Source organism: Schistocerca piceifrons, chromosome 4 (assembly GCF_021461385.2).
Source record: "Schistocerca piceifrons isolate TAMUIC-IGC-003096 chromosome 4, iqSchPice1.1, whole genome shotgun sequence".
NCBI classification, from domain to species: domain Eukaryota; kingdom Metazoa; phylum Arthropoda; class Insecta; order Orthoptera; family Acrididae; genus Schistocerca; species Schistocerca piceifrons.
Window position 1 is genome coordinate 597,186,742 of NC_060141.1, and position 24,698 is coordinate 597,211,439.

A 24,698-nucleotide genomic window follows, 5' to 3' on the forward strand; every position below is an offset into this window, starting at 1 on the left:
AATCACAGATGATACTGATACGAGTCTTATGTCCTGTTACGGCTAGAAATAGTAATACTGTCGGAAAGTACACGTTCGTTTCCAAATTTATTTTATGCGGGCCTTCAAAACTGTGCACGAATGTCCCATAGAATCGGTAAGTCCTGTTTGTTTTAAAACTCACTGTAGTTATGCATACAAAGTCGATTGCTTAAAATAGTAATGTGTCTTTAATGCAGCCCTGAAGGACGAATGACAATTCGATCCCCTTCACCAACTAACTAAAACAGTACCCCACACTTACCGGAAACTGAGACTTACTAATTCCAGCTTCCATACATTTCAAATCCTAAAGTATATTCTTTCAACAATTTTCACGTTTATCAGAGCAGTAACCTCCATTTAATTGATAATGCGGTTCACAAAGCGGCTGTTCCACAACATCCACGTTGTCTTCACTTAGGAAAGTAAACATAAAGGATCTCTCGGAAACACTTGTGGAACTACGCACCCATTCCTATATGTCTCTCATCAGCTGTTTACTTGTACATCGGCAGCATGCTACTCACCTGCACTCCAGTGATAGTTCGTTGTCCTATTATCATTACCCATTCTTGCCACATGGGGATATTAGCTAGGCTGGCTGGACCTTCTCTCTACTTCTACACTAATAACGATAATATCCTCTTTACATCCAACAGTTTTTGATGAGACTGGCTAGAGCTACTATCTAGCGCTCGATCAATGCCCAACAACTATGTTTCACTGCCAGAGGAAAAAATTTGAATTTTTCACGCTGATTTTTTAATTTCCTGCCAGGTTTTGAATCTTCCATCAATAGACCAGTCCAAGCTTAAGTGCATTACCAAAACATGTCACAGTCAAACGAAAATGTCCACACAGCGCATCTGCTACAGTCTCATGCGTTCTCCTTCCGGCTCGGCAGCAACTCACATTTTCAATGTTCAAATTTTTGGGTGTACATATTGATGAAAATGTGAACTGAAGTAAGCATGTTATTGAGCTTTCTCAAACAATGAAGGTCAGACACATTTTCTCTTCGTATAATTACTAATTCTGGAAACAAAAGTATCAACCTCTTGACATATTTTGCCTATTTCTACTAAGTAATGTCTTTCGGAACAATTTTCTGGAGTAGCTCATCACGCAGCAAGATAGTATTGATTGCACAAAAGCCATCAGTACGAATAATTACGAATAATAAGCGGTGTTCACCCACGGACGTCATGTAGGTACCTCTTCATAGAGGCAGAAATTTTTACTGCATCGTGGCAATTCCTATATTCGCTAGTTAAATTCGTCGTTAGTAATCCATCAAAGTTTGAGGACAACAGTGATATACAAACCTGCGACAACAGAGCGAAAACTGACCTTTATTATTCATTGTTAAGACTGTCCGTTGTTCAGAGCAACAAAAATTTTTGATCATTTGCGAAGTAAGATAAAATGTCTAACAGGTAAAGAAGCAAGTTTTAAATCTGATTTAAAATCATGTCTCCTTCTATTCCACTGACGAATTTCTACTTCAAAACTGATAGCCAGTAAAAAAAAAAAAAAAAAAAAAAACTTTGTATTTGTATAGTTGCATCATTTCGATGAAGAAGTCGTTCAAATAATCTGTGGAACATGTAAATAACTGAACAACAAAAGGCTCCACTAGACGAAATTTTACATGGATAAAATATATGCCAACTGGGCCATCTCGTTATCTTACACACAAATATTATTTTCCATTTATATGATAACTACAACCTATACAATTTTTTACTCAATTAAAACGAAAAATGAACAAACGACTCCACGTACACATCAACCGGCCCATGTCAATAAAAAACGGACATTGTTTCTTTCGAAAAAAGAAATATCCGTTTCAGTGCCCTTAACGGTAGAATGTGGGAAGACATCGCACATGACATCAGGTCACTTCCGGTAGTAACTCAAATAACTCTGACAATACAGCAGTACATCGCGGGCATCCTGCATCTTATGTTACCTCTTATGTTATGTGTCCAGGTACCGTCTTGCCAGAGGACATCGCTCTCTCACACTCCTGCACGCTACGCATCTGTCCTTAATACTCGTAGAACATACGTGGAGCATCGTCTCCATGCTAAGAAAATATCCGACATCAAGAGCCAGTTACAGCTGTCGGTCAGTTTCCAGCCAAAGAGTGTACAACGACTGTTCGACACCCCTACCAAAATGATCTGTGCACGAATGAACACTGAATAAGATTCAATATTCCACTGACATGAGGCCAGTAATGTGTCCGAATTGCCAATTACTTAGAGATTTCACTTTATAATGTAGTAGTTGCATTAAACCACACAACTTATTAATATATGAAGTTTCCTTTCACTCCTTCCGCCCCATCGAAGTACATAACATATTTCAACAGTGAGCGCGGTTCGTCCACTTGAGTGGGGAATAAGAGGAGCGTTTTTGTGGCAGAGTCTTGGTACGTAATGTGCTACTCTCGTAGTCGTGAGTAAACTTCGTAGACGAACAATGACAGTGTTTTGTGCAACAAACAAATTCGTAGTGTGTGATGGTTTACGGCCTTTATTTCTATTTTGGCCTCGGGCAGTTGTATTTGATCGACTCCGAAATGTACGACGGCAGCTACATTTTACATTTTAAACAGTGGCATGAACCCCGTATCTTGCCAGTAATTTAAAAACAGGCCTTTCCTGTTGCCTATAACATAATAATACTCACGGTGAAAGAAAGTGTCTGCTAAAAGGAAAAGAGATAAAAGCTTTTCCGAGCTTGAACTACTTCTTAAGGTGACGTTTTTGTTTTCTCACTTCAGAATAGCTTCCAAACAAATATTTCAAGATTCTGTTAGTGAGGCTAGATGTATCCTGTCTGTTAGATCCAGTAAGAGCACATTGTTAGTCTGTTTTTATTGCAACAGATTATCCAAAAACGTGGTACTACCTGTCTTGCTGCTATCTTGTCGGTCAACGTTCCGAAAAGGGGTTTCAATGAAGCGGTGTGTTTCTAACCGTAGTGTGAACACCAGAACATATACCGAGGCTAGTTTGTAATCTTCGAAATGGGTCACAGAATATTCACAAATGAGAAGAGGCCAGTTCCAGAACAGCTTCCGGGCAAATCCCAGATCTTTCTCTCTCACCTCGGCTGCCAGACAAAAGATTTCTTTTCGTTTACACAGTAAATGTCGAAGAATACTATTATATGCAGAGGAATTTCATTTGTTGTAGTATGTTTCTCTGTCTCTTTTCCATTTTCAGTCTATATTAACTTAGAGTAATGAAAAGATAAAATTTGCCTAGATATATACGGTTAAGACATCTAGTTGCGTTTGTTATGACCTTAGAATACGGTAATAGGTCGCTCCATAATTTAAATACACTAGAGGAACATTTGCTTTTCTCCCCTCCCTCAAACACCGCCACTGAAATTTTTATGTAAGGCAATACGATTTTCAGATCGTGTAAATTAATTTCTGATAGCGCATTACGTAAATGTTGTTTCCATTAATAATGACATAATCAATTATTTCGTGTTGCTGGCGGTTTAAATTAAATGACGCGTAATTGTGTATCAATAGTCAGCAACGTGTAGCAGTCAATCGTTATCATCAGCACAGGATATTATTTTGGGGAGGCTCTGATATTAAAGAGGGAAGCTGGACGCTAGGGTAGACCGTTTGAGGATAGGCATTTGACCAAAATTATCCGCACTCCTGTTCGCAGGGGGCGATGGAAGATTTATTGCTGTTAGCGACCAGAAAGATATGTAGCTGTCGTGTTCACACAGTGTAAACTAAGAACTCGTCACGTACAGGTTAATGTGGTTCCGCCTTGCAGCTCCCATGACTGCTCCATGTCTACGGCTCTAACACAGTGGTATTTATGTTCTCTTAATTTTGCTTGTTAATGACAAGTCAACGGATGGCATGGTATTAATCGAAACCATGACATCGTTAATGCTAAATTTTAGTTTGTAATGTCGTGAGCATAATCTCTTCAAACGTTTTAAGATATATTTGGAAGCAATACCATTGTTTTTACGTATTCTATATCGAATCGAAATTGGTCCATTTAGTTGGGAACTGTTTGTTGTGGCGTATTGATGTATGTCTATGGAATGAATGAAAGACGACGCTTTGTTTCACATGAAAGCTATTTTGAGACGTCATCCGGTAAGTAAACAAATTTGCATGCCTCCCGACACTATGCCAGCTAATGACTAACGACGTATATTTTATTACTAATGGCAGCAATCTCGTTTCGTTGTCAGCGTGGTTAAGTGATCATTACGTAGAGTCTTTGACGAGTAAACTAAACGTTCTCGGTCCCGGGTCCGAATCTGACCATTGCTTAAATTTTGAGTAAAAATCATCAGCAATGGTGGTTTAAGACCTACAGCATAAGAAATCACCCATGTTATGCTAAAGGCCTTCTGCAAGAGGTTGGAGGAGAGGACAGAGATTCAGGGCGTTTGCTTGCCGTTGGGGTGGGAAATTGCCCCTAAAAGGTGGAAGAGTAAGCAATGATCAACGCCATAAGGACGCAGAAGGCGTTGGAAACCACTACATTACAGACAGATAATTTGGTACCCACAAGAAATGTGACCTTTAATTGAAAATGTGCCATGATGATCTCTTCGTTGGGAAAAATATTCCGAATTAGTCGCCCATTCGGAATACCGGCCTGCCTGGGACGGAAGTAGTCGCAAGAAAAAAGATTGAATAACCAGCGAAGGAGTGACGTTTTACGACTCGGTGCTTGGAAAGTCTGAAGTTTGAACGCAGCAAGATAGAAAACCTGAGAAGGAAATGCTAATTCTTAATCTACATATAGTTGGGGTTAGTTAAGTGAAATGGAAAGAAGACAAGGATTTCTGGTCAGATGAGTATAGGATGATATTAATAGCAACAGGGAATGGAACAACGGGAGTATCTTCAGACTTTTACTTGGCACAAATTTCACTGGGTAAAGTGTACAGAAACCCACACGTTCGAGCAAAAAATTATATATTGGAGTTTAATGTTTCTGTGTTCAATATTTGATGCGTGGAGTGTGCATAATGGTGGTGTAACAGTTTGCATATGAACAACTGTATTGAGAATAAAAACAACGAAAGTCTCTAACGATCGCTGTGCAGTTGTAAAGTGTAAGGTGAAACCAGGAAGAGCCTTTACACACGTGCATCGAAATTATGTAGAGCTTGGTATGTTCAAAGAACGATCGCTGACGCACCGTGAACGCGATTCCCTAACGGTGTCATCACAGTCGCGCAGAAAGCAACTGATGGTCTCCCACGGTCGTGTGACAAACTCGCCGAGGACACGTGAGGGTTCGCACCTCATCAGCAGAACCGCACGTGCATTCATGTCATGCTTACGAGTTGCCAGGCGGATTCCCAGTTCCGAGTAACTGGCGGCCCTCTGAAAGACGAACCGAATGTGTGTGTGTGTGTGTGTGTGTGTGTGTGTGTGTGTGTCGCGGCGCGGAAAGACTCAGCTTTGCGGTAACGAACGGCGCCATTCACGCCGTCGCTTGTTTCCAGCGCGGCTAGCAAAGCTCTGCTTCATGGAGGACGCAGGCGCCGGAGAGCGAGTAGCAAGCGGCTGGTAGCAGGTATCTGCTGCGGATTGTTAACAACGCCGCCACTCCACAAAGACGCGGTGCCTCGCGACGTCAGCGTGAATCACGCGCTGGATACGTCGGCGCGAAGCAAGGAAAGAAAGCGGGAGTGGCACTGATGCCAGAAAGTAGCTCGAGTATAAACAATAAGGGGGGATGACACTTTGTTGAAAGACCTTGTGGAGAGGCATAGCATAGAAAATTGCGCTAAACACCGCCATTTAGGTCGCATTCAAAGAGTTTTCATCTCGCTCATGTTCCTTGTTTTAATGTGGAGAGCGCTGTTGCTGCTCGTCTCTCTTGAAAATTTTCACCTTAGCTTGAAAAAGAAAGCATGACGATAGCGCGGTATTTATAAAATAATTTTGTAAATGCGTCGGTAGCCGGCAGAGAGCTTAGCTCGTATTTCTACACTCGCAACTGCATAAAAATAATAACTTATAATTCTCGTGACGTTCATCCCAGTGTTTCAGTTCTTTATGGTTCTCGTATTTTTCTTGCTGTTAATTTTGTACTGCGCACGTTTACTGGTCCTTGCCATCCAGTGCTTCACATTTCTATGTTTCTCCTCCTGGTCTCTTCCATATTATTAATTTAGAATTACATGACCTATGTGCAGACGTCCAATGCTACATACCTCCACAAACCTACGAATAACTGTGGGATCCCTGACACGGGAAATCAGTGATGTACTTCGTTCTAAAGACTGACAATCAAGATTTGAAGCAGGTGGTCATAATGTTTTGAATTATCAGTGTATCTACAGCATTGGACTCACATCTCGAAATGAAAACAAAGTAAATGTTAGATTTTTTTGTAGAAGTGCTTTATACCACTATGTTTAAACCAGAGCTTTAAGACATGTTGCCGTCATAAATTATGGTCCAAAAATTTCAGTAAATAACTCAGTTTTTCCTTAAATATGTCTTCAATTTTCGAATTTAAGGAATAAGGTAGTCCACTTTTCAGTTAGATAAATTTGAAGACTGTATACAAAATTTCGGCCCTCTCTCTTTAATAGTTTCTAACCAGTGTATACCAAATCATCAAAAAAGTGCAATTTCGGGTGATTCAAGTTAAAGCTTGTTTTTCTACCTACTTTGCATAACACTAATGCATCCTAGGTCCATATTCATCTCGTTTCTAGTATTGTTCTCCCTCCTTTTTCCTCTTCTATTTCTTGCTTCCAACATTGATTTCTCTGCTTCGAAGGGTCTCCTGCTTTCAATGACAAATTTCTTTGCATATTTAGTCCACCAGGCTCTCCCATCAGTTCCATATCCCTAAACATTGTCACTGCACCATCACTGGATCACAGCAGAGCATCCAGCACACATGCGTTTAACCCTACTAGCAGAGTTTCTGGTAACCGTTCCAATATACAGTCGTTAAAACCTTCATTTGTGTCTTGTGAGTCCTACTATAAAGTTAATTCTCTAATAATCTTGTGTCACTGAGACATTAGAGACTAAAAAGGCATAAAAACAGACAAGTGAGTACAGCTCGAATGTTTGGCATCCGTACAAGTTCGGATTAAGGAAAGACATTAGAAGCAATTCAGAGGCAGGCTGCTAGATTAGCTATTGGTAGGTTGGAACAACAGGCAAATGTTACGGAGATGTTTCGGGAACTCACATGGGAATCCCTGAAGGAAAGGCGACATTGTTTTCGAGGAAGACTATTGAGTAAATTTAGAGATCGTGCATTTGAATCTAACTGCAGAATTATTATGTAGCCTCCGACATACATTGCGCCTAAGGAGCACGAATATAAGATACGAAAAATTAGGGCTCATACGGAGGCATATAGACAGTCGTTTTACCTCTGTTTTGTTTGCTAGTGAAACAGCAAAGGAAATGTCTAGTAGTGGTACGGGGTACCCTCCATCACGTGCCACCAGGCGGACAGAGGAGATCAGATGTAGATGCATATGTAGATTCTGTTTTTAACAGTGCTGTCTGTGTGACATGAGGGCGTCATCATGTGTGCAAAAACTTGTAAATTCCCCTGATTTCTTCGGTACAATTTATTCGAAGTAAACTCTTTTTTGTGCCGAAAACTACAAAGAATTTCTTAAGACAAAAATTAAAAAACCAATTTTGGATACCTTTTCACTGCTGTTCCCCTTACATGATACCGAACTTTGAAGAAGAAGAAAAAAAAAGACAGGATCGAATAATTACTCCTGCGTTCAGCCTCTTCTATCGGCTTTAGAAACTGCCTTAGGGACTTTGCTGCCGTGGTTCTGTTTGTTGCAAACTTGGATAGTTTACGTCAAAAAGTTTCTAATCAAAAATGTCGTTTTGATCTTACCATGTATACCAATGATCAGTATCTTGTTTTCAGCATCACAAGACAATAACAAGAACTACTTCGTGGTCGAAAGCAAGCAGTTGTACCTCCATCTGAACAATAACGTCTTCTGCAGATATACAGAGGGACATCCGGAGCAGGCAGAATGAGGTGCAGAGGAGAGAACGCAGACAGAGCAAGCACGTTTTCCCCGTTCTCATGGCAACCTGTTTTGTCGGCAGGGAGGCGGAGGCGGCGGCGGCGGCCGTGCCGGCTGGACGCAGCCGGGCTCTGAGGGTTTCTGCGGACCCGCTACCAGTTGCTGCTCCACGAGGACCACACGGGGCAGGTGACGATGAAGCCTGCTCTGCTGACAAGTGAGTACTCTGACAGAGAGGAGAGAGTTCCCGGACACCAAACATCTGTTTAGTAACTGTGAGTCCTTTCGATTCTTTCACGTAACGTTATTAAAAAATGGTAATTTCACACCCAGTAGTGTAACGGACGTGTTCAGCCCCTCACACCTCGTTTAACTTGGCTTGCTACGCTGAGCCCAGCACAGCCTTTCCCTTGACTATTGCATCGCTTAAATATAACAAATTCGGACGCTGGAGGTATTAATCACTTAACTGTCTCTTGTTCCACGTTATGACAATACAGAGAACAACTCCTCTCCGAACGGAGAAAGCTTTGGTTACAAGTATTACTCGGCTTAGAATTAAAAATGGTAACGAAGTTCTTAGATGTGTGATAAGATTTATTTTAGTCTGTAATTTTAAACTTTGACCACATATCTATACAGAAGATGAAATCACCGATTTAGTAGTCGAAAAAATTAAATTACCGTATGGCATTGTTGGCCGGGAGGCCCCATGCGGGGAAGTTCGGCCGCCGTATTTAAAGTTCTTTTTAGTTGACGCCACTTCGGCGACTTGCGTGCGTCAGTGTTGATGAAATGATGATGAAGAACACACAACACCCAGTCATCACGAGGCAGAGAGAATCCCTGACCCCGCCGGGAATCGAACCCGGGACCCCGTGCGCGGGAAGCGAGAACGCTACCGCAAAGTAGTGACCTAACCAACCTATTTACAAACGGTTTTGTAGACAAAAATTGGATTACTACTTTTGTGAGCAGAAACTAAAATGGTTTCGCTTTTTTGATAATAGTGAAGAAATGTTGTTCAGTTACTTTGACGTAATGGCTTCACTGCTACGCCGAGAAAAATTGTTCTTTTTGTGATTGTTGATAGCTTAGCAAAATGATAATTGATGGCTAAACAGTGCCTTCAACCTGAAAACAAAAGAAATAAAGGTAACAGTAACATCCCAAACAAACGAATGACGTATTTATCTGCCACTGGTTTCTTGCCTGATTGTATCAGCAACTTACGACATACTTGTCTTCTGCTGCCTCATGTGTTCTTTATTCAGGGAACAATTATTTATCCGGAATAATACAGACGAATCATTTTTTCATGAGTACCATTTTGATTCCAAAACATGTTTTCCCTTCGTAATTAAAAATATAACATACAAAAGAACACAGGACAAACGACTGACGACGACCTTAATGCCGCGATTACTCACCTTAAAGTAAGTCGTTCATTCTTAGAAACTGTAACTGATCTTTGTTTTACTTATTGTTTGTTTCCATACAGTTTACTAAGTGCCGGCCGCGGAGGTCTAGCGGTTCTAGGCGCTCAGTCCGGAGCCGCGCGACTGCTACGGTCGCAGGCTCGATTTCTGCCTCGGTTGGTTGGTTGGTTGGTTGTTTGGGGAAGGAGACCAGACAGCGTGGTCATCGGTCTCATCGGATTAGGGAAGGAAGTCGGCCGTGCCCTTTCAGAGGAACCATCCCGGCATTTGCTTGAAGCGATTTAGGGAAATCACGGAAAACCTAAATCAGGATGGCCGGACGCGGGATTGAACAGTCGTCCTCCCGAATGCGAGTCCAGTGTCTAACCACTGCGTCACCTCGCTCGGTTTTCCTGCCTCGGGCATGGATGTGTGTGATGTCCTTAGGTTAGTTAGGTTTAAGTAGTTCTAAGTTCTAGGGGACTGATGACCACATATGTTAAGTCCCATAGTGCTCAGAGTCATTTGAACCATTTAGTTCACTAAGTTTTCAGTCTATGATCTACGATTAATGAAAATTAGGGGTTTCAGCTGCAGAAGAAAATTGTCTATAATAAGGAACTGTTTACCGCAACGCCAAAATATTTGTCCTCGTTCGATCTACGTTTGTCATCATTGTATCCTTTCAGTTTAATTTTCTTTTGTAAGATGTGGCTGTACGAAAATCTGTTTAAAAAAACCAGTGCTGTTATATTTAGAGGCAAAACTCCAGTCCGAACAAAAGCAGAGATTTTGCAGAACATTATCTTGTTGAAAGTAAGTATGGATCATTGATTTATAGAGGATTAGGTGGAAGTACAATTCTCAGTGATTCTGCGCCCATGCTGTGTGACGTGTGGCAGCTGAAGTAAGTGCGTGAGAAAGTGGGTTGTGGATCCCAAAGCGCGGGGATGATGTGGTTGTTCCCTAGTTGATGTGGCCCAGTATTCGAGAGTGTTGTACGTAGAGGATACTGTATGTAGGAACAAATGATGTTTTTTGAGATGTTGCAGTACCTGTGCTTTTCCGAATTACGATACGATGTTCCGTTGGACATCCATGTATATCCAAAGAAAGAGGCACTGCGACGACTACAGCCGTTTATGAAATACGTCATTTGTGATAATCGACTACCATTGGCTGTAGAAAGCAATGACGACAATGAAAATGCACCGGACCGCGACTCCAACGCGGATGCATGCTTGGCCAAAGGAACTTTGCAACGTACTTCGTACAGGCACTGCCATATCGAGTTTGTCCGCAGACACGGGGCAAGCGACTTTCAACTAAAATGTCTACCCCGTTCAGGAATATCCATAATTTATGTATGAGTGAAGGCTATAGACGCATGGTTGGCGACATACGCTAGTTTGGGTTTTGCCGTGAGTCATGAACTTACAGCCAAATGGTAAGGCGGCGGCTCGCTCGTGAAATCTGGCTTCGAGTACCTGTAAGGCACAAACGTTCATTGTCGTCATTCCATTCTGATGGTTGTCCATATTCGCAGTTTCAAATACATTTATAGATGCTTTTTGGTCTGTACTTAAGTTTAGTGACTGATTTCAGGATGCCATGGAAGAATGTGCACTAGATATCGCCATGAGCAATTTGCAACGGCTTCTACAGTTTTTGTTGTTGTTAGACACGCGTTGCATTTTGAGCAGCATTTGCAAAAAAGTGGTTCAAATGGCTCTGGGCACTATGGGACTTAACAGCTGAGGTCATCAGTCCCCTAGAACTTACAACTACTTAAACCTAACTAACCTAAGGAAATCACACACATCCATGCCCGAGGCAGGTTTCGAACCGGCGACTGTAGCGGCCGCGCGGTTCCAGACTGAAGCGCCTAGAACCGCTCGTCCACACTGGCCGGCCAGCATTTGCAATACATGCCGTTCTACCCATTTAGGTGCTGCATAATATCGTAAAGCTATTTGGAATGTCCATCAGGTTGCCCTCCATGGGGTGGGTGCGCGTAACTTTCCAATATTTGGTATGTATTGTTAATTCTTCGGGTTCAATTTTTTTTGACGAGTAAAACGCTGTATAATTACAGAACTGTTCATGTAATATGTGGCAAGGTAAGCCATACTTTATCGGCTACTTTAAAGTCTCAACAGTTTCATCTCTCTTGAAAATGGAAATTTGTGTTAATTTCCAATAGCTTCAAAATGTATTTATCTTGTATCTGTTTTTTGATAATCTGCTTGACTTGGTTTCGCTGATTATTATTGCTGTATTCTAAAGTAATAAGGTAATTGTTTGCTATTAAATAAAGAGCTGACAACTTTTTCTCGATTTCAATTTGTTCCTCGGTACATGACCATGCCCTGCCTTGGAAAATGTTTTCATACACGGTAAACCTTAATTTCCCGGAGTAATTTCTGTAATTCTATACAAAGACTGGAGCACACAAAAACTAAACGCCATCACTTAAAACATGGGACAGGCGCGAGTAGTACCTGTGCTCGCAGTGTTCAGTACATAATTAATAATGTGTAGAGATGGTTCATCTATAGATTTTGATGATTGAGTTTGGAATTATCAAAATATGTCACATAAAGGACGGTATATTCTGATTGCATTTACTTAGAAGCTTAAACATTTTACACTGCCAATGGACTGTAGGCTCTAGTATCTCACATAACTTTCAACGTAATACATCTTCCACTTCCTGTTCCTGGAAAGAGGGGGTCGAAACAGACGGACAGATAGACAGACAACAAAGAACAAAAAGATATTTTCAAGTGTTATAATTGGAAGTTAACAATTTTCGGATATTTCCTTTATTTTTTGTGTAAAACCTTTTGCTTCTTACCATAAAAAAATGTAAATGTCTTGTGATAGGGCCTACCGTCGGGTAGACCATTCGCCGGGTGTAAGTCTTTCGATTTGACGCCACTTTAGAGACTTGCGCGTCGACAGGGATGAAATGATGATTAGGACAACACAACACCCAGTCCCTGAACGGAGAAAATCTCCGACCCAGCCGGGAATAGGAACCGGTCCCTTAGGATGCATATTCTGTCGCGCTGACCACTCAGCTACCTGGGGCGGACGCTTTCTGCCGTATTTCATGATTATAAGTCAACCGGAAGTCACCCACCCATTTCTGGCGTCAACGCTAAGCGACTCTTGAACTGGTGTAAATAGCGGTGCCACTGGACAACGGATGACTGGAAACGAGTGATTTCCTGATGCAATCCGATAGAAAAGTTTGTGTTTGGTGATTCCTAGAGAGCTTTACCTGCCATCATGTTTAGTGCCAGCAGTGAAGTACGTAGAAGGGACATTTTTCGTGGTTTGCGTTTAGTTACTTTATTGCGCTTATGAAAACGGTAAATGCAGGAAGAAAGGGAGACATTTTATAACATCGCCTGCTGCGTTCAGTAGAGGAACAAATCGGAGGCTATGGCTGTTTCTGTCAGCATTTCATAAAGCGGCGTCTGTGAGGCAATGGTTTGTGGACGATGACATTCATGAAGCGGACTGGCCTACTGGCCTGCCCAGCGCCCCATTCTCAATCCAACACCTCTGTGATGAGTTAGATCGTCGACTTCGCTTTTGACACTAGTGTCTATCACCACCACCCTTGTGTGGTGTCGGTTCTTGAGAAAGAATGGCCTGTCATTCCTCCAGTAACATTCATACACCTCACTGAAAGCGACCCAAGAATTTATTCCGTCATGCAGGCGAAAGGTGGACACACCTCTTATTAGTGTCCAGTAATAAATGGCCAGAAACTTTTGATTAGTTTATACTGCTGATCACTAAAATATCCATGTAAGTCACTGCATGTTGCTTTGACTCTGTGCTGTAGCCAGTCGCTTGTAGTGGCTGGCGAATGGTGGCCGGTCATTCCCTCGGTAACCCATGATCAGATGTTTTCGGGTAAGAGGTATGGAGAAATTGCTGGCCCGAGTAATAGTCGAACACGCTCCGTGTCTAGGTAGGTTAGGAGAGCACAAGAAACTTGTGGTCTTGCGTTATCTTGTTGAAAGATGTTATCACTGGGTGAGAGAGATGGAGAACATGCTGGCCAGGCAATGGTCGGACACACTCTGCACCGAGATAGGAGAGCTCGGGTAACTGGTGGTCTTGTGTTACCTTGTTGAAAGTTAATGTCATGGAAATCTCGAATATAGGGCACAGCCACAGCCAAGTGTTATATAAGCTGAAGTACCACAAGCCATCAAGCCTGGTGCTGGACCTGTATGATGTTGACGAATGCTATTCGGCGTCTTTTGTTCTCCTCAGAGGCTCCACACAAGTGTACACATCCGTGGCGATGCTATACGCAGATAGGGGATTCGCCTGACAACACGACGGGGTGCAATACTTGCGTCGAGTGCCGAAATTCGCCAAATCATTGTCAGTGAGCCTTTCTGATTCCCGCTTCGAGGGAAATCACAACAATGATTACCGTGCTGACAATCCATGGTAGGTCACACGTTGACGCTCTGTCCATGTGTAAACTTGTCTTATTGGAAAGAAGCCCACTGTCCAACTGAATGACCGTAATGTGGGTGTATATACTGTACGGCCGAAAAGGTAACAAGCGTCTCCTCTCGAGCGCTACTCGCACGCGGCCGAGGAGATTCAGCGTGGCGGTGAACTGGCCTACCTGAACCCATCAATGCCATTTTCGCAGGCAGCAAACTTCGAATTGCTGTGCTGCAGCCTTGTCGTTGAACAATACTGCGTTTTCCACAGCCCGAAATCGTGCTGCTGTCGAATTGCAGTATGATCTTATAGACTTTTCTCTTTCTTATACGAAGCATAACTCGATCTTCTCGCTGACAATGTACATCAAAATACGATTTCTGAATTGGAACCCCGCTGTATAACCTTTACTCATTTAAAGAATATGTTTGATATAACCGTTTACTGTTTTGTGCAGTAGCATTGAAACGCATCAGTTGCATTGACAACATATTTTGCAATTGACTCCAGTTTAAAGTTTGTTGCGTGTCTCCCCTCTGCCCCATGATATTTCAGTTTTTATGGTCAGCAACGTGTTTTATTAAAAGCAATACGGAAACGAAGTTTCCAGAAACTGGTAGCAAACGACGAGTCGAGTAAGTAGCTGTATGGTTAACTTTCACAAAGTTTCTACGCATCCGGCATATTTATCTTAAATACGCAGAAAATGATAGTAATGATAATATCCTCTCTCTTATTGAGACTGTCTTCAAACAGTAGCAAAAAGTCTTTTGAAATTTTGTGATTATGGGAGCTACTGCAATTAGCTTTCAGTCACATGTATTTCTTCTACATTCCGTCTAATCCCGTGCATTTTTGCAACGTTGACCTCGTGTCTAATATTTACCGTACCAGATTTGTCGTCCTATTTTCTATGCATTTTCCTAAGAGTTCAGTGTTCTTTCCGTATGAGAGTACTCACATCTGAGACAAATCAGAAGGTGTCGGAGTGTATGCTGTGAACATATACAGACTGTTGTAGAATACACTACACTCTTATGTGACATCACAAGCTTCTGCGTTCCTTTCCATAGAGAGAAGAAAGATTCGATCTCCCTGTGTCTCGAAATTTTCTAATTTCTCTTTCTGTATCTTGATAAGCGTTGGGAAGAACTGCGAGCAACAGAAAATAAAAGCGCTCTCTCCTCTCTCACGGACGTTGTTAGAGAGCTCCCCGTACCCACCAACAATTTTCTGTCAAACTAAAGAACTGCCACTTTTTACTTTGTCAGCTCTTAACATTGTGATGTGTGCATGATTTTCTTCATAATTTTCAAACACGTTTCTTGTTATCCTCTCGGTAACTTCTGTTACGTTAATGAAAATAATGTAGTAGTTTGCATTATAGAAAATTTATAATTCTACCACAATATATTGTTAAACTAGTCGTACGAAAAAAATCGTCTGTTCACTTCTTAATCTTATTGTTACAATTACGAAATAGAGGTGAGGTCAACAGTATCTATAGACGTAACTCCCGTGATGTGCTGCCATATAGATGTGTGATATGTACTCCACTATTTTATAGAAAATCGACAGTATCCATGAAGGAAGGTGATCGACATGTACTATACACCTCTTCAGAAACAATAAAGCTTAGGCAGTATGGCGAAACCAGAGTACATTGAAGAGAGTGTACACAAAATCCTCCGTCATATTAACCACGACGCTTAAGCATCATGGCTTATGAAGACGACCAAATTTATGGCCTAAACCGGCCCAATGAATAGTGTGTTCTTGTAGTAAAGTAAAAAAGGGATTGATTTATGAGTAAGGATAACAGTATGAATATTCGTAAGTATCTGCGTGTCATCGTAGTGAATGTGTGTATTAAGTACTGAGCTACTGTGTATAAATGTTGTGGAAATGGTGGCTCACCTATGGTTAATGACGAAACCGAACATTCATATAAAGATTGCCGGGATGCTATTCTAAGGAAACTAATTTTGTTTTTCATCAGTCTTCTGACTAGCGTGTGCGGCCAGCCACACATTCCTCTCTTGTCTCAAACCCTTCATATAAGGGAAGCATTTTCACCCTACATCCTCAATTATTTGTTGGAGGTACTCCAATCTCCTGTCTTCCCTACAGCTTTTATCCTCTGTAGATTCATATATTACAATAGAAGTTACTCCCCGATGACTTATGACTTGCCCTGTAATCCTGTCCCTTCTGCCTTTCTTCGATGATTCTGAGGACAATTATTCCTTACCAGTCCACTCTATTTTCAGCATCTTTCTATAGCTTCACATTCAAACGCTTCGGTTCTCGTCCGATTTCCCCCACTTCTTGGTTCTTTGCCATATACTGCTGCGCTCCTAACGTAAATTATCAAAAAGTGGTCGTGAAATTAAGGCCTAAGTTTGATGCCAGTAACATTTTGTTGCCAGATACCCTCTTCGACTCTACTAGTCTACTTTTATGTCCTCCTTACTTCGTCTATCACCAAATTTTTTTTTTCCGACGTAGAAGAATTCCTGAGCTTCGTCTACTTTGTGATCACCAATTTTGACGTTAAATTTATCGCTTATCTAATTTGTGCTGCTTCTCGTTAGTTTTGTCTTTCCTCGGTTTTCGATGAATCAATATTCAGTGCTCAGTAGACTGTTAACACTGTTTGTCAAGTCCTGTAATTCTTCTTCACTTCCACTGAGGATATGTCATAATCGACTCGTATGATCGATGTCTATTCATCCTGAATTTTAATTGCACTCTTGAACTTTTCTTTTACTGTCGTCATTGTTTCTTGCACGTATAGATTGAATAATGGGGGTGAAAGATTCCATTCCTGACGGACAAAAAGATTTTATCAAACTTACTTCCAAGGACGCTGTTTACATGACTAGTTAAGTTAAAACGGATATACCACTGGCCGTATTCCGAGGAACGTGCCAGATTATACGGGTCTGTCTCCCTGGTATTGGTTCCCATTAATCATCAGATATAGACGTTACGCGAAACACCCACTATTATTTGGGTCATTTAGTAGATAAAAGCCCACAGTTTTTGTTTCAGAAAATATTGTTTCATTCTTAAGAGTTAGATGTTGGTGACAATATAAGTAAAAATTTGTTTTCCATGTACTGTTTTCCTGCATAATCTCCATCACGTGCTGTGGCGCTGTGCGATTCTGGTGGATATAAAATGCCATTCATCTTCTGGTAAATCTCTTTTCACACGCACACCTCCGTGAAGTTACTCAAATGCGGTTCACAGAGGAAAAAGATACAGGAAAAAACAGTTGTACACCTAGTAACGTCAAGTTCACCAAAACTGTTTTATCGGTGGAAGGAATAGTTAAATGAAAGTATTTATGTGCGTAAAATTTCACTCTATTACGGTAAGCTTGTATACACCAGTTACTACCAAGCCTTACTCTAAGTTGTACGAAGTCTGAGAAGTCCACATGCATACATCGTTCATAATCGTATCCAGTTTATGGTAACTATTAATTATCTTTCGCCAAAAGTTTACAAACGAATCATGTATTTTAGAATAGCTCGCTCAAACGTGTCTATAATCAGTCTCACGTAACAAAATGTTCACGTTCGCGAGCAAGCAACACTCCATGCGGAATTTAGTTATTTTAAATGTCACCAAAAGTTCTGAATTTCACGACTTGCCTGAAATCGAACTCTCTTCCACAGCCGGCCGGTGTGGCCGAGCGGTTCTAGACGCTTCAGTGTGGAACCGTGCGACCGCGATGGTCGCAGGTTCGAATCCTACCTCGGGCATGGATGTATGTGATGTCCGTAGGTTAGTTAGGTTTAAGTAGTTCTAAGTTCTACGGGACTGATGATCTCAGATGTTAAGTCCCATAGTGCTCAGAGCCATTTGAAACATTTTTCTCTTCCACACTTTAAGGCCCTTCTCATACTTTCGGTACAGAAATATCACAATGTTAATAATTTTCACGGGAGGACATATCAGTAGGTCGGATCAATAAGAGGTCTAAGCCCCGACTCCACTAGTCGTTCTACACACAACAAATTTCTGCTTTTCCAAAATACGCGCGAATGTACTAATTTCTGATTCGCAGAGAAACATCACAGCCTATCAGAAAGCAGCATCAAGCCCGCTAAATCCCGCGCATATACACAGAACCAATCAAAATTTCTCACTGTATTTGAACAATAAATTAACTAAAATAAATTTCGGTAACCCACAACTATAAACGAACTCCTCCTTAACAAAACTACTATACCGAAATTATAATCCCATTTCCACAGTACCATAAACTGGCGGAATAGTTTATAACAAATTTTCCACTATGAATGACTTAACGCACACACGTCACTCTCGAACATTCCTCACGAGACCAATTCATTCAAGGTACAGAGTAAAAAACTGTACACTATTATTTCACCTTCACACAGTCATTCACTCTCATAAGTAAGAACAGTCATAATAGTACTCAATAAATAATTAGAACATTAAACAAACAGAACTGCAAATAAAAATGCAGCTCATGCAGTGTACGTCAGCTAGTGACCTCTAGCAGATCACATAGAAACTAAATATGTGTACTCTCGGGCATCTGACGCCAACTGTCTTATGCATGACTCATACCGCACGTCTCTTTACTGCTGTTACGATCTCAATAGGCACGATGTGAGGCGGTACGCCTTACGTGGTCCTTGGCCTTATGCCAGCCGTGACTAAGAGCATATTTATGTTCCCTGTGGGTAACGGTACTTCTTCCGTGATTGTTGTCATGTTTTGACTTCATGGAATACGGTCACGTCATCTTCAAACCATTATATGCTCCCAATAGATGGAAGTGCCAGCGGCCTTGACGCAGTGCTAACACCTGTTCCCGTCAGATCACCGAAATTAAGTGCTGTAGGATTGGGCTAGCACTTAGTTGGGCTGACGAGCGCTGTTGTCGAGGGGGGTGCATTCAGCCCCTGTGAGGCATCTGTCGGAATTGTTCGAAGCTCTGCACATGAGCAAAAGAAACATCAGATATGGAGGGCTCTAAACGAAATTTTTTCAACATACGAGGGCTACTCGCAAAGTAAGGAATGATTGTTCGCGAAATGGAAACCATTCCAGCAAGTTTTCTACACAGTCGCTGTTCTGACTTAGATATTTGTCGTAGTGTTGTGCCATCTTTCCAACACTCTCGTCGTAGAAGACAGCCCCCTGCGCTTTCCGACAATTTCTACGCTGTACTGATGCGTGTTTTCTGTGCCAAAACATTGTCTTCATAACCAGCTGGTCATTTAAGCAGAGAAGAAAGTCAGAGGGAGCCAAGTCCGTTTTGTATGGTGGCTAATCAAACACTTCCCATCGCAAACGCGGCAGAAGCGTTCTCATTGCCCCTTCAGTGTGCGGCTAAGAACGGTCATGAAGAAGGAAATGCATAACAGTTACGTTATGAGGAGTAACATGAAATCAGGCTAAATCTCTGGGCAGGCATCCATACTTGGCGGAAGACATTTTTTCTACAATCTTTGTACTCTCAGAACTGAGAAGAACGACGTGGCGCTGTCTAGGGGCATAGTAGAAACACTTCCCAACACAATTGTGCAAAGCTTCGCCGGACTTTCACTGTGGCTCCTATTTGGCTACCGACCGCTTCTTACTTTCCGAAAAGCTCTCGCATATTAACACACGGACTGCTTTTTACTGAAAGTTGTTTGTATATTACACTACTGACCATTAAAGTTGCTACACCAAGAAGAAATGCAGATGATAAACGGGTGTTAATTGGGCAAATATATTATACTATAACTGACATGTGATTACATTTTCATACAATTTGTGTGCATAGATCCTGAGAAATCAGTACACAGAACAACCTCCTCTGGCCGTAATAACGGCCTTGATACGCCTGGGCATTGAGTCAAACACAGCTTGGATGGCGTGTACAGGTACAGCTGCCCATGCAGCTTCAACACGATACCACAGTTCATCACGAGTACTGACTGGCGTACTGTGACGAGCCAGTTGCTCGGCCACCACTGACTAGACGTTTTCAATTGGTGAGAGATCTGGAGAATGGGCTGGCCATGGCAGCAGTCGAACATTTTCTGTATCCACAAAGGCCCGTACAGGACCTGCAACATGCGGTCGTGCATTATCCTCCTGAAATGTAGGGTTTCGCAGAGATCGAATGAAGGGTAGAGCCACGCATCGTAACACATCTAAAATGTAACGTCCACTGTTCAAAGTGCCGTCAGTGCGAACAAGAGGTGATATAGAGGTGTAACCAATGGCACCCCATACCAACACGCCGGGTGATACAACAGTATGGCGGTGACGAATACACGCTTCCAATGTGCGTTCACCGCGATGTTGCCAAACACGGATGTGACCCTCATGATGCTGTAAACAGAACCTGGATTCATCCGAAAAAATGACATTTTGCCATTCGTGCACCCAGGTTCGTTGTTGAGTACACCATCGCAGGCGCTCCTGTCTGTGATGCAGCGTCAAGGGTAACCGCAGCCATGGTCTCCTAGCTGATAGTCCATGCTGCTGCAAACGTCGTCCAACTCTTCGTGCAGATGGTTATTGTCTTGCAAACGTCCCCATCTGTTGACTCAGGAATCGAGACATGGCTGCACGATCCGTTACAGGCATGCTGGTAAGATGCCTGGTAGTGATACGAGGCCGTTGGGATCCAGCACGGCGTTCCGTATTACCCTCCTGAACTCACCGATTCCATATTCTGCTAACAGTCTTTGGATCTCGACCAACACGAGCAACAGTGTCGCGATACGATAAACCACAATCGCGATAGGCTACAAGCTGACCTTTATCAAAGTCGGAAACGTGATGGTACGCATTTCTCCTCTTTACCCGAGGCATCACAACAACGTTTCACCAAGGAACGCTGGTCAACTGCTGTTTGTGTATGAGAAAGCGGTTGGAAACTTTCGTCATGTCAGCACGTTGTAGGTGTCGCCACCGGCGCCAGCCTTATGTGAATGCTCTGAAAAGCTAATCATTTGCATATCACAGCATCTTCTTCCTGTCGGTTAAATTTCGCGTCTGTAGCACTTCATCTTTGTGGTGTAGCAATTTTAATGGCCAGTGGTGCAAATTATGAAGGTATTCTGCAACTTAGATGCTAATATTTGCTACTTTTAAGCTATCTAAACAGTTAAATTTTTGGCCTAATAGTTGGATATTGCTTCCGAGGAGTGGTGTTTAGATCCTTATGGTATCACCTGAAGTTACGAATAGGTTACTTGCGTTTCTCTTGAAATTTCGGAATGATTACATTTAAGAGGGATTTTTAACTCCTTGTTTCCAAACTTCATGGGAAATAAAATATCGTTTTCCCTCTTTATATTATAATACCGGTTATGGCTTGTGGTTCTCGCGAACCCTGTGGAAGGATTTGTTCTACATACAAATTAAAACTTTAATATTTTCTGTTCACTAGATTATGCTTTTCAGAACTTTATTTACAGTGTCGTAAGTAGCATTAGGAAATAAAGAGCGAATGCTTAGAAATTTATTCTTTTTGTCCACTAAGAATTAACGATGTCGTAGAGAGCCGATACCAACTCTCAGTCAGAAGTTGATGACACCCAAAATTTTGCTGGTGTCACTGCTCTTTGATGCCATATCTTCGGCTAACAACTATTTTAATTAATCATCACCAACATGTATTTTATCAAATATGGTGGGGTTGGCCAATACGCTTTACAATCCTGTTCGAAAATACGCTCTGATTTCTGGACTTTGTATGACTGATGAATGTACTTCATGAAGCCCATACACCAGATACGAATACGGCATGCGTAATCTTTTTAATGACATTACAGCCATATGCTCAACGCTCGTGTAATGTGTTATTACTAATATGAACACGTTGCCAGCGTAATCCACAGTTAACACTACTTGCAGAGGAATTACCGGGAAGTACCAGCTAGGTGAAAGAGAAACTAGCTGACCCGTTATGGATAATTCACTACGGTTGCGTGTCCTTGCTCCTGTAATAGCTGGGTGGGAAGAGGTACTAATGACAATTCCGATTGAGGCCGCAACTTTTGGGATTATACATTCTATTTCGTGCCCGACGCCTCCTAACTGATTCGGTTTCACATATTAGAGCAGTATTCCTCCATAAAAGGCAATCACTTCCTCCTCAGCTGTATCTGTTACAAAAGTGCGAAGGTGCGAGTTATAATTACATGTACGACATTACCTGTCGTCACTCACAGAGCTGTGGAAAGGGGTTTTACTTTTTGAGAGCTGCTCACTGGCGACAGAGACTCGTGCATAAATCTGCAGTGCTGCGAAATAATTAACAAAGATTAAATGGGTACTTCACCTGGATTAATCTGTAATGAAATATCAAACAGAAAAGGATAAGCTGAAGGCTTTGTGTAACAGAGAAGGTAGATGACTCATTTTGCTCCAATGCACCTTTTCGCCCAAAACTAGACTATGTGCTTGTTTCAATTTTTTTTCTTTTTTCTTTTCGTGGAAGAATTGATTTTGTTGTATCGACAGTATCTCTGTCAATATAACACTCAGCACTGGGATCGATTGTATCTGCTTCTTATTAGCAGTCAGCTCTTTTACTGACAACTTCTAAACCCAGAGCAACCTAGCAGCCATACGACAGCTGCTCTACGGAATCTGATGCATGATGTGCTCCTGGAAACATATTTCGAAGTATCCCACAACTTCAGAGTAAAATTTATGCTCAGAGTGGAGGATCTCAAACTGAGTACCTTCAGATAAAGAAACAATTGTCGCTGCAGCTTATACTATCAACAGCAGCTCACAGCAGCTACCCAAAATGATGACCAACAGCCTAAAACGCAGGCGTGAGACGGTCGTGCCACGGATTGTATGGGGGAAGAGACCAAACAGCGAGGTCATCGGTCTCATCGGATTAGGGAAGGACAGGAAAGGAAGTCAAGCGTGCCCTTTCAAAGGAACCATCCCGGCATTTGCCTGGAGCGATTTAGGGAAATCACGGAAAACCTAAATCAGGATGGCCGGACGCGGGACTGAACCGCCGTCCTCCCGAATGCGAGTCCAGTGTGCTAACCACTGACGGTATAGAGACAATTATGCCGTCTACACCATATCCAGACAGTGATGCACTCCATATTTTGCAATTTGTAGATGTTCAATGGTGAAGAAGTTATTGGATGCTTCCGTTACAATTGAAACAGGTTTCGAGAATAGTTAAAGGATGCCTGAAAAATGTTTCTATATTTTGTTACACAATGTGAGGGGCATCATTCAGTGAGAAGCAATAAACTGACTGTGGACCAGTGAGATAAAGTATTTATCCGTTTCTGCGCACTGTGGGACCTACCAAAGTGTGTCGGTGTGTTGGACGATAAACGTATAAAAATAACGGCACCTGTATGCTCGAGATGTCAGATGTTTTTTTTTAGACCTGTTGTTAGCATTCGCAGATGTAAACAGTGCATTGGTAACAGTGACGACAGGTGAATGTGCACTCGTCATCGACAGACGAGCATTTCATAGCAGTATATCTAGACGAGCTTTCCAACAAGGGCATCCTAATTTACCATAATATATTCTATAGCTGGGTGTACAATGTATTTTTTCTGGTACGTGACAGACGAGGCGTTCCGCCTTGACACAAATGTAATGGAAAAAGTTCATTACACCAGTTGGACACGTGGTCTTTTTCCTCTAAACTGGTGTTCTCCTAGCTGGCATCCTTTTGAATTGCTAACCTACTTCGCAAAGCTTTTATGAGAGTTGTACATTTCAGTCGGAGGAGGAATATTACATCTGTTTCTGCCCCTCTTTTGTGTAATGGATGAATAAACGCTGTTTTCCGGTCCTCTGGCATTTTTTTCAGTTTCACAGGAATCATCATTGGCAGCAAAAATCCTTTACCTCGATTCAAAATAGACGCGTCACTGCTTATCAACCAACCATTGAGGTCCATTAAGTGTTTTATTACAATTAGATCTACATCTATTTCGACATCATACTCGGTAAGCCACCTAACAGTGGATGGCGAAGGGTACTTCTGTTAAAAGTAACTGATTCCCCCTTCGCTGTTCCACTCGCGAATTACGAGTGGTAAGTATGATGGTCGGTAAGCCTCAGCATTACCTCTAATTTCTCGAATTTTCCCATTGCTGTAATTTTGCGAGATGTGTGGGGAAGGAAGTAATATATTGCCCTACTCTTCCCGGAGAGTGCTCTCTCGAAATTTCAACAGTAAAGTTCTCCGTGATCGATAACGCCTTCCTTGTATCGTCTGCCACTGGAGATTGTTGAATATCTCAGTAATGCACTTGCACGGACCAGACATTCTTGCGACGAAACGTGCCGCTCTTCGTTGGCTGTTCTCCATCTCTTCTATCAGTCCTACTTGGTATGGATCCCAAACTCATGCACAGTACTCAAGAATCGGTCGATCAAGCGCCTTGTGAGTAATTTCTTTCGTGTATGATTTGTGTTTCCTTAAGATTATTCTTATGAATCGCAGTCTGACATCTGGTTTTCCTACTGTTTATTTTATGTGGTCATTCCGCGTAAGGTTTCTGTGGATAGTTATCCCTACACATTTTGTAGTGGATACTGTTCCCAGCAACGTCGTTAATAGTGTAGTTGTACTGCAATGGATTTCTTCCTTACCCTTATGCAATGTTATTCACGATCATGGTCAACTACCAGACCTTGCACCATTTACCAACGCTCTGCACGTAGTTCTACAAATCGATATTG

At 42.0% G+C, this 24,698-nt stretch overlaps 1 protein-coding gene across 1 annotated transcript in view; it reads left to right on the plus strand.

The window, feature by feature from the left end:
• Positions 1 to 24,698, plus strand: part of LOC124794907 (uncharacterized protein C6orf132 homolog) — a 287,965-nt gene that overhangs the window by 190,227 nt on the left and 73,040 nt on the right. Inside the window, exon 2 of the mRNA XM_047258609.1 lies at positions 8,153 to 8,287. The gene's annotated coding sequence lies outside the window, so the exon portion shown is untranslated. The remainder of the gene's footprint in view (positions 1 to 8,152; positions 8,288 to 24,698) is intronic.